This window comes from Microtus oregoni, unplaced genomic scaffold (genome assembly GCF_018167655.1).
Source record: "Microtus oregoni isolate MIOR12 unplaced genomic scaffold, Mior012 000002F_ref0000024, whole genome shotgun sequence".
Lineage (NCBI taxonomy): Eukaryota > Metazoa > Chordata > Mammalia > Rodentia > Cricetidae > Microtus > Microtus oregoni.
The window spans coordinates 34,895,254-34,908,694 of record NW_024543061.1 but is presented as its reverse complement, the minus strand read 5'-3'; the positions used below and the strand labels follow the sequence as shown (position 1 = coordinate 34,908,694).

General features: G+C 41.8%; 1 protein-coding gene and 1 non-coding gene across 21 annotated transcripts in view; one reads left to right on the top strand and one right to left on the bottom strand.

The window, feature by feature from the left end:
* The window catches only part of Magi1 (membrane associated guanylate kinase, WW and PDZ domain containing 1), a 592,347-nt gene that overhangs the window by 382,941 nt on the left and 195,965 nt on the right, over nt 1–13,441 (top strand). The gene's annotated exons all lie outside the window — the stretch shown is intronic.
* On the bottom strand, nt 9,530–9,657 carry LOC121443932. Its single transcript, XR_005973731.1, has one exon. It is a non-coding gene; the product is annotated as a small nucleolar RNA SNORA44 (small nucleolar RNA).

Below are 13,441 nucleotides of genomic sequence, written 5' to 3'. Positions count from 1 at the left end.
CATTGAGTTTTTTTTAAGTGAGTTTAATTCACTTAAAATTGGTGCTGCGTTTTGGCTGTTGCATATAATCTTGGGCCTGTCAGCTCATTCAAGGAGAATATTGAAGTCTCCCAAAGAATTCCTTCCTCCCCATCCCTTGGTAGTCAGTATCCTTCCACCCCCAACCATCCATATCTGTTTTTTTTGTTACCAGTATTTTTTTACTTATCCCAAATGCCATCTAAATGGAACCATTTAGAATTAAGCCTCTGAATTCAGCTTCTTTTTCATAATAAAGACTCATTCCTGCTGTTGCTTGCATTATTAGTTCCTTTGTATTGCTGTGTATTGTTCTATTTTATGAATGTACCGCAGTACATCTATCTATTTACCTCCTGAAGGACTATTGAATTGCTTTCACTCAGGGAATTATGAATAATGTCATTCAGGAGGTTCCACAGAAAACAAGAGAATAGGCTTAGAATTCCTAGGCAAAGAACCACATGAGTACTCAAATTGGATTTTCACTTTGTTTGAGTAAATGCCTGGCTCACATGGTAAGTCCATGGTTAATGGTAGGAGAAATTTACCCACTTCTACAGTGGCGCTTCCTCACTGCGGTGGGCAGTGGAGGACTCTTAGTTGCTGTATGTCTTTTCTAGCATTTGGCTTTTTGGTTTTGAGACAGGGTCTCACTGTGTAGTCCTGGGTCGTCTGAAGCTCATTATGTTGACTAGATTGGCCTGGAACTCATAGAGATCTGCCTGCCTCTGCCACTTAAGTGCTGGTATTAAAATCATGCACCACCATGCCTGGCATATTTAGTATGGGTTAAGCCTTCCTCATCAGTAATCCCAGTACTGAACTCTAATGAGTTTTTAGTGTAATGCTCACACTTAGAAGATGATGTAATTTCATTCTTTTTTAGAGATTGGGTTTTCAAATGAGAGATATGCCCTGGGTAAAGGTTATATAAATAGTTCAGATCCAAAGGACTGCTAACTCTGAAACAGTCTTGTCTCAACTATTGTAAATAAAAGAATCTCAAGCTACATTGTAAGTTTAAATATTTAGATATGTGCCCATAGTTTATATTGTTTATTTATTCAGTGTGTGTGTGTGTGTGTGTGCGTCTATATGCACATAAGAACTTGACAGTACATGGATGGAGGACAGAGGACATACGGGATTCGGTTCTCTCCTACCGTTGGGGTGCTGGGATTAAACTCAGGTGGTTATGCTTGGCAGCAAGTGTCTTTACATTTTGAACCATCCTGCCATAGCTTTTAGACTTTCTAACACCATGGTAGTAATTTGTCCTAATTCCAGATCGTTATAGATGCTAAACATGCCCACATGTACTTATTTGTCACTTATATATCTTGTTTGGTGAGCTGTTTGTATGAATTCTTTATTCACTTAGAAAACTGCATTGTTTACCATCAAGAATTTTAAGGGAATACACAAACTGTCCATCAATCCTATTCATTTAGTAGTTTTTCTGATTTTTTTTTTAAATATCGAGATAGAGCCTAGAAAGATGGCTTAGTGTATACTTTTCTTCCAGAAGACCTGAGTTCAGTTCTCAGCACCCATGTCAGGCATCTCACAACAGCCTGTAACTGCCGCTTCAGAGTGTGATGTTTTCTTCTGGCCTCCATGAACACCTGTTTGTATGTGCAGACATTCACACAGACATCTATACTCACAAATAAATAAAATATCAAGATGGTTCTCCATGTCTTCCTTCATTTCCTTCCTTCATTCTTGATGGTTTTTTGTTTTAAGTTTTGCTAGGAGTTGGACCTACATGGGCTTACTCTGTCTCTCACCATAAAGATGACCCTTAGCCAACCGTTTCACCTCTAAGAGCCTGCCCCTTCATTTGTACAGTAGTCTTAGTGGCTAATTGCTACTCAATGTTAAATAGCGTATCATGCGTAGACCCTCACACAAAGGGAATACTTACTGAGCAAATGAGAGAGTATTACTGATTTCTGTGAACTTCTTGTGAGCTTGTCTGCCTTCCTTATAACAGATCTGTGAGCTACCTAAAGGGGAAGTCCCTTGTGACTTCTGCTTACCACTGTAGCTCCAGGGTCTGGCTCATAGCTGGTACGTGGAAGGCGTGAATGATTTGTTGGGTGAATGAAGACCATAGAATAGTACCGCTAATGTTTACTCATAGGTCCATCACAAGTGTGGCTTTTAGGCACTGAACTAAGTTGGGTTTTTTTTTTTTTTCATTTCCATTTATTTTAGTGCTGGAGTCATTGATGGCTTTTAGCTAACAAATTCAGATTTAATTTTAGGGAGTCTGATGGCAAGATTTGGGGATGTGTTGTGTTTGCATATGCCTTCTCTCTGCTTAATGCTTTTCTAAAGGACAAAGCCATAGCCTGCAAACCACCTGTGGGTTTCTCTTTGCTGGGATACAGTATCTGCCAAAAATGTAGTTGGGCATGAATTTATGACTTCCTAGCTGTGCTGAATGGGCTTCTTGACCAGCTCTCCCAGGGTGTGACCCATTGTTTCTTGCTGTTTTTAGAGAGAGTAGGTACGTAGTGGCTGGTTTAACTTTCTTGCAGCAATAGCAAGGCTATTAGGGTTCCTTATAACCTGACCTCATTTTTAAGAAATCGCTGACTTTGGCAGGGTCCTGTCAGAGCCTCATCAACTCCAGCGTTGGCCTCCTGAAAAGCATTGTTTCAGATGGTCTCAGCTGATTCAGCGGTAAGGCAGAACTAGGTCATAACAGCTTATTCTGTAGGCTGAACAATACTTCCAACCAACCTTCCTTTTTACCACTGGAAGGGAGAAAGTTAACTTTAAACCAGCTTGTTTCCTTCTTTTCTTTTCTTTTCCTTTCTTTCTTTCTTTCTTTCTTTCTTTCTTTCTTTCTTTCTGTGTCTTTTGAAGCCCATGGGTAAGGGAGGGAGGAAAAGGACTGTCAAGGAGTTCCTGGGATGTGTTAATTATTATGTTTTGTTCCATCTAGCTTTGAGCTTTGCACCACTGTTGCTGTGAAAAGCTCTCCAAATTGACCTGCCTTTCATGCTCTGGTGATCCACTTCACCTTCCAGAAGCCAGGAGAAGCTGGAATCTCGCCTTCAGGGAGAGGTCTTTTCGTGGTCCTTTGAGAGTCTCTTTAGATTCTCAGGTGGTGGATTTTAGCCTATCCTGCATGTATCTTCAGGTCCTTTCCTTAAAACCTTGCTGAGAGCATCCTTCAGGAACTCAGTTCTACAGAAGCCTCATCTAGCATGCTAGAACATTGAGAGTAGCCCTAGGCATGCAAGATGTTTCTTGAATTCTACTGCTTCCTGTTGCCTGTGTTGCTAGTTAATTTTTTGTTAAGTTTGTTGTTGGTATAGCCGTTTGAATACTTTAAAGTCAACATACATTAGTATGTCATTGCAAGAAATGCCACCGGTAAGAGGAAGCTTAAGGAAACAGTTGCTCTTAGAGATCAGAAAAGCACAAATACTGTTTGCAGTACAGCTCCCGTCCACAGAGCAGCCCATTCCCACTGTCACTTCATGTCATAACTGTGTTCCAAGAAATAGCTGGGGGCTGAGACGAAGGCTGCCCTAAATTAGGAGGAATTTCAAACGCTTCTGAGATAGCTAAAAAGCATGACTCAGAGAAGAGCAATAGAGTTGGGAAAACAAGTAAATGTGAATTCACATGTACCAGTTAATACATGTGCTCACATTGACAGGGGCTATAAGTCCTAAGCCACAGGTAACTGCTGGCATTTCAGATAGGAAACGTCCAGATTGAGGTCTGGTGACAGAATAAGACACATTGTTGAGTTGGAATAGACTAATTGTTCAGTTAATTTATTTGTTTAGCTTGGATTCTTTCTTTTTGTTTGTTTGCTTGTTTTGGTTTTCTTTTTCCTTTTTTTCTTTCTTTTTTTTTTGTTTTTTTTTTTCTGTTTGTTTTTTGTTTTTCAAGACTGGGTTTCTCTGTATAATAGCCATGGCTGTCCTGGAACTTGCTTTGTAGACCAGGCTGGCCTCAAAGAGATCCATTCTTTCTTAGATTTTTTTTAAAATTATGTATGTGTGTAGGCATGTGCCCCTGAGTTCAGAACTGGAATTACAGTTAGTTGTGAATATAGATGCTGGGAGCCCAGCCCAAGTCCTCTGCAAGAGTTAACACTGGAGCCGTCTCTCCACCCTCTTGAATTATTTGTTAATGTTATCTTTGTGTTTTAAAATTATACCTGGGTCCATATTATCTCTCTAAGAGAGAGAGATTATATAATGCTTGTGTGATATTTGCACCCACAATTTCAAAAATTCAAGAAGTCAAAGTCATAGCCTATGCCAATGTTCACTTTCTGATAGAAGCGTGTCCTTCTTTGGAAAAAACTTGCATCCCTTAAAGCAAACATAAAAGGGGCTTGGGACCAGTCAACCGTGTGCTCGCCATAGATACCTGCTTGTGATGATGGCCTTGGTGTGAGGTTCAGGTGGGAGAAATGAGGTAACAAGGTCAGAATGCAAAGGGAAATCCCAGCAGTTTCCTTGGAAAAGCCTGCTCCTTGCAGAAGTTGTGTTTGACTTGGATCTCATCATGATCAGAATGCTCCGGCATTCTCTTCTATCCACCCCCAGAGCCTGTCTTTGATGTAATGTGTCTAATAGCAGTTCCAAGGGCTCTCACCTGCAGTGAGTGCTGTTGTGCTGTGCTTACAGACACCCACTCCACTCGCTTCCCAAGAGCACTGAGGGAGCTTTCTGTGTATTGTTGCCCACTGTGATGCGTGGACCTGGCCATTAGGAGAAGAATCAACCCAGGCCTGAGTCTCTTCCCTGTGCCTGCTTTTCCCCCCTCCCATCCCCAAATCTGTCATGTAGGTTCATAAAGGACCCAGACAAGACCTTCATTCCGTGTCCACAGAGCATGCTCTGTTACCAAATATTCTATTATTGAGTGGGTAGCTGTGTGGGGTGCGCCGTCTCGGTTAGCAGTAGAGCAGCAGAAAACCCCAACTAACTCCTGCTAAGCTTGATTTGAAGAGCAAATAGCATACTCTTGTATGGTTTAAGACACTCAACTGCAATGAATGGCCAACCTACAGAGAATTTGGACGCTACAGAGGCCAAACCACTTATTTAGCAATCATCACTGTAATCTCGAATCCACGGGGGTGAAGGCTGTGTTTGTGTGCTCAGGTACTCACTGCACCTTCATGAATTCAGTAAAGATTTCCTAAACAACCGCCATCTCTGAGTACTTTCTTATGTTCTTGACAAATAGGAGAATGAAAGACAATTGTTCTCTTGAGTTTGAAGTTGGTTTACAAAGAAGTGGGAAGAAAAGGCAGAGCGCAACAAGATGAGGGCATTGAGGATGTAGGTGGGAGATGAGTGGCAGTTCTCAGCCAGGAAGGTGATTGGATGAGTTGGAGCAAGTTTGTTTGCCTTCTGGAAATGAGGGTCTCAGTGAGTTGCTCCCAGTTTAGTGAGTAATCAGTACGAAGTCAAAGAGACAGACATATGCCTGACTTTGTTAATAAGGGAAGGCAGTGGGGCTGGGGAAAAGAGGGGTTTGAAGATGAGGTTGATTGGGGAATGTAATCAGAAGGGAATGTCGGCTTTTAAACATTGCATTTGACTCAGATCTTCTGTAGTCCAGCTCCCTTTTCTGAAAAGGAGTGATACTAAGCAGTAGATCTAGTGTGCTGGTGTTCACTGCTGTAAGCTTTAATGAACGCACACAACCTGTAGCCATCATCCCTGGCAAGATCCTGAGTCCTTGTGTTTGGGAGACTCCCATGTGACTTAGCACTTCAGAAGACAACTCAGGAGGCTCTGACTGGCAGACTGTAGGAAGGCAAACTTAGGTGATGAAGGCCAGTGTGCATGTTCATATGGCTGTCAGATGTGGAGGAAGCCAGCAGATCTGAATGTGATCTCAAGGTAAAGTTTGAGGGACTGTATAGAAGAAAGGAAGGATGGCGTGACTTTGTCCTATACACTAAAGGAAGGTAGAACAGTTCTCATTTACTGAGCTGGGGCAAATTGCATTGAGATGTATGCATTCATATTTAGAAATTTTTGTCTCCTTTATAAGAAAAAAATGTAGAAAGGAAATGAGTGATGTTATGGGGCTTCTTGTCCTATAGGATTCCAGGGTTCTTGATTAGACCTTTTGTGTGGTGTTGTCTTAGTTCCCTTTGCTATTTGTTCTTTGGTAGAACATCTTTCTAGGTGGGCACAGCTGTGATCAGCCTTCACTCTGCTTGACTTGCTTAAGAAACGTGACTTGTGGTAGGGAGAGCTATCTCATTAGGGGTCTTTTTTATTCCACCAAAGTTGAACTTCAGGGGGCAGCTCCTGAAGTGTTTAACTTTGAATCTTTTCCTCACTTTTGGCACTGTTAGCTGACAAAGCTCTTGAGGCAGAAGATAACCTGAGAGGATGCTGACATCAAATGGGAATAAAATGCTAATTGCAGTGGAAAGGGATATAAATACTTTGTATAGACGAGTCCCAAATTAAGTCTAGATTACATTCTGGAATGTCTGAGACGAGCTATCAGTTGCTTTCTCTGCTGTTCAGTGATACAGAGTTATGCTTCGTTATAGGTATTTTCTCCTTGTGTGTGTGAGGGGAGAGGGGGTTCTTTGCCAAACAGTCCGTCAATCTGTCCATCTGTCTATCTGTCTATCTATCTATTTATTTATTTGGGAGCATTTACCCAGCAATAGATTCAGACTCAGTCTTGGGATGGACCAGTAAATAGGACAGAAAAAAAAAAGGTTTTGTTTTGAGGAACTGATAGTCTTTTTGAGACAGGATTTCACTACGTAACCTTGGCTGCCTTGGAACTCTCTGTGTAGATCAGACTGACCTCTAACTCAGAGATTTCCTGTCTCTGCCTCTGGAGTGCATGGATTACAGAGATTGCAGGCTTGTGCCACCACTTCTGGTTGATTGTCATAAGAAGATGTGTGACCATTATAGTTTTATCATAATAAAAAATACATTAATAAAGACTGCAAGTGACTTTGTCAAGTTTGAATACCCATTATTTTTTCATTTTCCATGGCTGGGAATGATATTCAGGGCCTTTCAAACACTCTGTTCCTAAACTACACCCCATCGTTCTTATTTTTTATTAACTAAAAAAAATTAAGATCTAATATTTTATTTCTTGAGAATTTCAGACAGTGTATTATTATAGTCACCTCCTCTCCCAGCCCTTCTGAGGTCTACCCTCACCTCACTGCCTACCCAGCTTTGTTTCCTTCTCTGTCTCTGTTTTACATAAGTTAAGTCAGTTCTGTGGCAGCCCACTACTCCTGTGTGTGGTTCCTATCCTGGAAGGGGGCAGGATAGGAATGCATCAGAGGTCACACACTGAGTTGACTGTCTTTCCCCGAAGCTATCACATAGCTCCTCAATAGAAGAGGAATGTGCCGCCTGCCCCACATGTTGGAGTTATGTCTAGCCTAAACTTGCCCAGGTTTTGTGCATGCTGTCACAGTTGCTATGAGTTCTTATGTACATCTGCCTTGTTGTATGCAAAAAAAAAAAACAGAACAAAACTAACAAACCCTATAATAATAAGCCATCCTTGTAATACACCATCATCTCTGGCTCTTAAAGTCTTTCTTCCCCCCTTCCACTAAGGTTTTTGACCCTTGAAGGGAGCGGTGTGTTGTAGATGTCCCATTGAGGGCTCAGCATCCTGAAGTTTCTTATTCTCCACACACTGACTAGTTGTAGTCTCTACTAATTGCTTTCTAATGTAGGAAGAATCTCTGGTGAGGGTTGAGAGATTCACTGATCTTTGGGTATAGCAATGTCATTAGTTGTTTTAGAGCTAGTGGGTTTCCTCTAGGACCTGTGACTTCTCTTGCCACAGGTTGTTGGTCTCATTAACAGTGCCAGGCATATGAAGTTAAATCCAATGAGAAAGGGGTTGGTTATGTTCGGACTATGACTGCCACTATTGCGCCATTGGGCTCTTCTTGCCAGATAGGTTGTTATTGTGGCTCACAGGGTTCACACTGGGTGAGATCGATGATTACTTCTCTTAGAAGTGGTGGGTCATTACAGGAAAGTGGCATGCCTAGCACCTTCCAGGACTGCAAAAGCCAGCAAGCGCTTTCCAATATAGATTTCCATTGTTCTTTTGTTAAATTTTTAATGAAAATATTGCTTCATTTCCCCTTCCTCATTGGCTTTCATGTGCCCCCTTCTCACTTTCTCTCATTCATTTCCTCCTTTTCTTTAGTTATTATTGATATTTTCTTAGTTAGGGTTACTATTGCTGTGATGAAATACCATGACTACAGTAACAGGAAAGAAATGGTTTGACTTATACTTCCACATCATAGTCATCACTGAAGGAAGTCAGGATAGGAACTCAAACAGGGCCAGAACCTGGAGGCAGGAGCTGATGCAGAGGCCATGGAGGGATGCTGCTTACTGACTTGCTCATTTTGGACTACTCAGCCTGCTTTCTTATAGAACCCAGGGGTGCACCCACCATGGGCTGGACCCTCCCCCATCAATCACTAATTAAGAAAGTGCCCTACAGGATTGCCTACAGCCCTGTCTTACTGAGGCATTATCTTTATTGAGGTCCCTCCTCTCAGATGAGTAGCTTTTGTCAACTTGACATAAAACTATCCAGCACAGATACATATACAAATATAGGCATAAATGCAACCTGCTGCATCTGTTTAATTTTACTTGTATATGCATTTGTTTCTAGGGCTGACCACTTGGTATTAGATAATCAGTTAAGGGCCTCATCCCTGAGGAAGATTTTTCCTTTCTATGTTGGGATGTCAACTGGAGTTGGAGTTGTTCAGGTTTTTTTTAGGCAGCCATGTTGTTAACCTCTCTGTTTTATGAATCAGGGGTATGGTGCCTTCATCAATAGGATCTTACCATCAAATTCTGGAAAGAGGTGACCAAAATCAGTGATAATAATCTGGAATGTTTGTAGACTTATGGAACCCCATTGACCAACAACTCACAAAGAAGTAACTCATTCCTGCGCTGGGGTTTTTATTTGGCAGCATGTGGTTATAGGTTAATTGTGTGTGTGTGTGTGTGTGTGTGTGTGTGTGTGTGTGTGTGTGTGTGGCTTTTCTAACAAAAAATTTTGTTAGTTATTGCTCTTGGCAGTCCCTCATCTGCCCTTTTTTCCTACCCCACCTCCCTTAATCTCTCCTGTTCCATTTTTCTCTTCCATTCTTTCGACCATTATATTCTGTCTCCCCTTGCTTGAAAGAGTCCCTGCTCCCACCTGGCCCTTTACAAGTGTCCTAACCTCTATGGGCATTCCAAATGAAACACACGTAACTGAAGCTTAAAAGTTAGCATCTCTATTTCAGAGAAAACATGTGGTTTGTCTTTCTGCATCTGACTTCTCACTCAAGATGATGGTTTCCAGTTCAGTCCATTAACCTGCAAATTTCATTTTCTCTCAGTTGAATATTATTCCATTGTGTAAGTGTACCACGCATTCGTTACCTGTTTATCAGTTGATGGACTGTGTATTTCCATTCTCCTCTCCTCTCTCTAAGATGAGTAGCAGCTGCAGGCACTATGCTGACCTGAGCTGTCGGAATGTCTCCATGTTACTGTGCGATGTAGTTGGAGATCCCATGATCATAACTCAGCCAAAATCCTGGGAAACATGGTATTGTTTTCTTTTTTAGTGAAGTCTTTACAAGTCATGCTTCATTCACCTTCTTCGCTGGCTCTAGAACTGAATGTTTTGACTTTCAGATCCTCTGCAAGTTTGATGAGATGGCATCTGGTAACAGGTGGAGAGGTCTGCCCCACTCACCACAGATAGGAGCTGCACAAAGTCCACATATGTCTTTGTCTTGAACTCAGTGATTGGGCTCAATGGGCAGCAGAAGGTGCTGCGTGGAACCATGGCAGAAACTTTGTTGGAGGGTCCGGTCCAAAGTCTTCTTGACCTCAGTGCCACTGTGGCACTAGGTTTTGTTAAGTTTCTGTTACCTTGTCTCAAAAATACCTACATTGACCTCACAGAATCGGATACTCTGAGTTCAGGACTCACACAGCAGTGAGGCTGGGCAGTACTTCAAGACTGTTCACCTTATGGCCATTCACATTGACCAGTTGTCCAATACTGTGGTCCAGTGCCCAGTGTGTCTTGTGTTTTGTGAACTTCAGAATGCAGCAGATTTAAGAGAACTTGCAGGGGCATCTGTTCTTATTGAGAAACTCTTGGGCCAGGGAGACTTCATTGTCCCTTGTGACTAAGTCTTCATACAGTATTAATTGTGCTCAATAGCACTTGGCACCCAGCTCCTCCATTTCTGGTGCCGGATCAGTGTCGCAAGTGGGATTTGGAACCTGCAAAAACTGATTTTTTATGTCTTCTTTACTGGGCATCTTCTAGCTGGCTGAAACCCCCTCCTCCTGTGAGCGTGCTGGTATGACAACTTCCTTCTAATTTTATCAAATACAGTATGTCCAGAAACAAAACAGAACCATGTTTCTGCATGTGATTCCTGGCAGAAATGGTGCTCCTTCATCTCGGGATAAAACTGTGAACTTTTAAGAAGCAACACGATGTGATTACTTAAGGAAAGCAACTGCCATGCACAGCCTGGGTGCCAGAGCCTCTTTGTTCCTGGCGGTCTGAGGACATTGCTAGTGATTTGTGCGAGCTGGGGTTCCTGACTATGGGCAGAACCCTCCCTCAGCTTGCAGGGTCCTGGAGAGAGAGCCAAGGTACGGTGCGCAGTGTTGCATTCCCAGGAGAGCCACATTATCCCGACATTTATTCATTCATGTGGCACAAGCCAAGTGTGTGCATGTGTGAGATTGAGACAGTGTGATGCACCGCTCACAGGAAGGAATGCACTGGTGGGGGAAGCTGTGTGCCTGGGCCCAAATGCCTAGGGGCTGTACCAGGAGGGGGACCGAGCTGGGAGACACAGGGAGAAATAAATCTCCTCACATCACTACCTCACTGAGCTGTGGGGCCTTCCTTTAACATAAGCCAGCTTCATCCTGGGGCTCACCTACAGAAGCAGTGAGCTTTTCTCACACTGGAAACAGACTGGCAGTGTTGAGCTTAAGCAGAGCTGACTGTTATACGTGTTGAAGAGTTTAAATAGGACATTCTAAGGCAGGTTTAGGTTTCTTGCGAATGGTGGGTTGAGGTAAGGAAGGAGAGGCATGCACTGTTATTAATCATGTTGTGCTTTAGGGTAATGCTTTAACATCATTCTAAGAGGCTGGAGAGATGGCTTAGCAGTATAGAGTACTGACTGCTCTACCAGAGGACCCTGGTTTAATTTCCAGCCCTTGTCTGGCTCTTCACAACAGTCTGTAACTCCAATTCCAGAGATTTACTGCCTTCTTCTGGCTTCAGTGAGCACAAGCCCTCATGTGTCCATAGACACACATGCAGGCAAACAACAAACAAAACATACATGAAATTTCAAAACTAAAATATAATATTTTAAGTAAAGATAGATAGTAATTATGTCTTGTCTTTTTTCCTAGGATGTCTGAGTTTCAGTGTGGCTCTGGTACTGATCTTACTTTCATATAAAACTCACTAATGGTTTGAATAAGAACGGTCCTCATAAGCTCGTGTGTTCAGATACTTGGTCTCCAGTTGGTGGAACTGTTTGGGAAAGATTAGGAGATGTGGACTTGTTGGAAGAGGTGTGTCACTGAGGTTTCAAAAGCCCACACCATTCTCAGTGTACTTGTGTGGATAAAGATGTGATCTCTCAGATACTGCTCTAAGGCCATGCCTATCTTCTGCCATGTTCCTGCCTTGGTGGTCATAAATTCATCCCCTGAACTTGTAAGCTCCAGTAACACTTTCCCCTAGAGCTTGTCTCAGTCATAGTGTCTCTTCAGAGCAATTGAAAAGTAACCAAGACATAAGTTCATCAAAGACTCCTTGCATTGATTGTGGTTGGTATATCTGTATCCATATAGTGTCAACCACTTTTACTTGAAATTACTGAAGTTTTTGTTTGTTTTCCTCTTTGGAGTGCTTTGGTCATGCATCGTTTGCTTCCCCATGGTTTGATTCCATCCTTGACTTCTGACATAGAAATTATGATTGTACCTGACATAAAAAACATCTAAGGTGAATCCATGAATTCAGTTCTTACATAAATAACACCGACTGTATGTATGGATTAAACTCCCTTTGTGTGTGTGTTGTAGTATGTGAAAGACCTTTTACATATTCCTTTATTTAATAGATACTTATTGAACATATACTGCATGCTGACACTGTTCTGAATGCCTGAGTTATATAAATTAAACAAGTCTTTGTTCTTGGAACATACATCTCAATGATAACCGTACATCATTTCTAGCCCCCGTGACAACTCTTCAATATAGATATTGGCTCGGCCATTCTTCAGGTGAGCAGAGAGATGCTCCAGGGATAATCCTGGCAGCGGATAATGAGTGTGGTCTTGTCTCGCATAGAAGAATGTTGACCGGATTCAGAAAAAGTCAGGCTTCTTACAACCTGAGTTAGTCAATAGGAGAATTCCTGGAATGTATGAGTCCGAAATTGGCTCTTAGAGGAAACCATTATTTAAATTCAAGGGCAGAAATGTAGCGCTCATTTTCTTTCATTGGAGCAAGGCAGCAGGCTGACGCAGAGAAAGCCAGGTTATGGCGAGAATCAAGTGTTTGCTTACTATAGTCAGCAGCCTCTACTAAACTCCTGGAATGTCAGCAGTGGGCCTAATTCGGGTCTGTTAGAACGGGAATCCAGAAAGAGAGCACAGTGAGTTATTACCAGTATCAGCATGGGATTGATAGGATCGCCACTAATTTTCATGCTACAATGCCAGATACAGTCTAATACTGATGTGGTTATGTTGATTACTTTGGTGCCCTGAAACGAATCTTTTTTTTTTTTTTTTCCTGAAACGAATCTTTAGAAAATCTCTGTTAGGATTGTTGAAGAGATTACTAATACATGTTGGCTTGATTGTGTGGAGACCTAGATAGGAAAAAAAAAAACAAAACAGAAGTGGAATTTTTTTTAAAAATTATTTATTTGTTTATTATGTATACAGTTTTCTGCCTACTTGTATGCCTCCAAACAAGATGTGGGCACTAGATACAGTTATGATTCATCGTGTGGCTGCTGGGAATTGGACTCAGGATCTCTGGAAGAGTAGCCAATGCTCTTAACCTCTGAGCCATCTCTCCAGCCCAGAAGTGGAAAATTTTAGGTTAAAATGTTGATCATGTATTGTGTAGACTCAATTGTATAAAACTTGTGTTTATCAATGTACCAGATTATTTAAAAACATTTAAATTTTCATATACATTAAAGATCTTTAAAAGACTTCTTTATTGAGATAGATTTGATAAACAATGTCTTGCATGTATTTAGTGTGTGAAAAAATGTGAAGCCATCACCATGATTAAGAGTGATCAAAGCCTAGGCCCAGTTG